Source organism: Hirundo rustica, chromosome Z (genome assembly GCF_015227805.2).
Source record: "Hirundo rustica isolate bHirRus1 chromosome Z, bHirRus1.pri.v3, whole genome shotgun sequence".
NCBI classification, from domain to species: domain Eukaryota; kingdom Metazoa; phylum Chordata; class Aves; order Passeriformes; family Hirundinidae; genus Hirundo; species Hirundo rustica.
Genome location: NC_053488.1, coordinates 72369376 through 72371337, shown reverse-complemented (window position 1 = coordinate 72371337; position 1962 = coordinate 72369376).

Genomic DNA, 1962 nt, shown 5'->3' with positions numbered 1-1962 from the left:
CGGCCCGGCGCTGGCTCGGCTCGGCGCTGGCCCGGCGCTGGCCCGTCCGGCCCCGCCCCGTCCCACCGCCCTTCCCGGCCTCCCCAGGGCGGCCCCAGCTGCGCCACCGCCCGGCTCGGCCCGGCCGGGGCGGCGCTGCGGGGGCGTCCTCGCTGCGGAGCCGCGCCGGGCCGAGCGCCAGCCTTTCCTTCCCCGCGGAGCCGGGTCTGCCCTGCCGCGCTCCTCCGCCGCGGAAAGCCCGGCGCTCCGCAGCGGGGCTGCTGAGGGGCGCAGAAAGAGGCCGCCTTGGCGAGGAGACCCCTCTCCTGCTCCTGTATCCTTAAAAAAGACAACACCAGCCTCGCCACCATCGCTAATGCCCGCTGACGGCTCCGCGTTCCCGTGGGAGTCACCGTTAGCTCTCGCCTCCGGGCAGCTGGGGGCGCTGGCGGTGGCATGAGCAGGGAGAAGCCTTGTGGAGCCCTGTCGGAGGGGTGATCGGTTACTGGAGTAGAAAAAGGACTAGAGGAGAATAAGGGGAGAATGGTAAGACCCACAGGGGTCTACCAGCCGCAGGATATATAAGGATTTTTATTACTGGTTTTGCTGCCGACAGCAGCATTTTCTTTCCCGGATGTAGAGACACCCCACTAGGTGTTATATTCTATCCAAAAACTCACCGAGGCAAAAAAAAAAAAAAAAAAAAAAAAAAAAAGCAGAGGAATGGAAAGGAAAAGGCTGCACTGGTTCCAAACAAGACTTCAGGTTGGACGAACACTGGTAGTGCCTGGGTGTCTTTAGGTCTACTCTGAGATGTAATCACCCTCACACACTCACCACACATGAACAGCTTGGTCTCGGCAGTACTGAGGCTGATGGATTCCAGAAATGGCCCCAAAATACTGACATCTAGTAAGTCACCTCTTGCTCAGACCTTTGAAATCCTTGTGCCATTCCTCACCACAACCTGCTAAGACCCTCTCAGTAAGTGGCTGAGGTCACTTACTGTTAGAAGGACTTTGTCCCAAATCCTTTGAGCATATTTGGAAGAGTGAGTAAGGAAGGTAATCCTGTGTGCCAGTATTCTCTCATGAACAATTTTAGCTGAAATCTTCTGGGTTGGGAGAGGAGTTGGGAGTGGAGAGTGGAAAATGAGAAAGAAGAAACCATTTCTGGCCCATGTCAAGCATGTGGTTTCAGGGTAGAGAGAAGCATGGCTTATTTGTGCTAGTAAGCAAGCTTTACTGACTGATTGTGCCTTCCAGTCTGTCTCAGCTGTAAAATTAGGGGTTGACATTTAGTAATAGCAGTCGACATTTTGTAATAGCAAGTGGGAATATTAAGATAATGTTATTGATTGGCATGTTCCTCTGTCTACAAATGCCTGACCTGGTTTGCCTAGTGTGCGAGCTGCTGACAAATGTGTGCTGTTGTTTGTATGTTGTAGGCTGATGCACAGCAACTTCTGCCCTGCTCTGGAATGACATGCAGTGATCTGGGTTGTGTGCATGAGTGAACTGCCCTCCTGACCCAGCAGTGCTGTCACATGCAGAGAAACTTACATAGCAACATGCTAGAAAGAGGCCCAGGTGTGTGGGACAGCAGAAAGGCGCAGTGGCCAGTGCTCACCAGGAGAACTAGCATTCCATCCTCTCCCTGGTCTCTCCTGGCAGATAAGCCCTGTGTGAAAATCCACCTCACTAAGACTCTGTGTACATGATCATCATCATGCTCACTCCTCTTTCTGCTTAAAATCTCTGTTATCACTGAAGATGTCTGAACAATGCTGTCAGAAACCAAGCTCCCGTGTGAAATTCCTTTACTGATTCATTTTGTTAGTAAAATACATTAAAAGCTCGTATTTGTAGGACAGATCGGAGTCAAGTCTGCCTTATTTAGCCCCTTTCTGTATTATTTATGTCAAGATAACATGGTGAGCTGTTTTCTACTTGAATAGGGTCCCATAGCAATATGGAGCTGGTG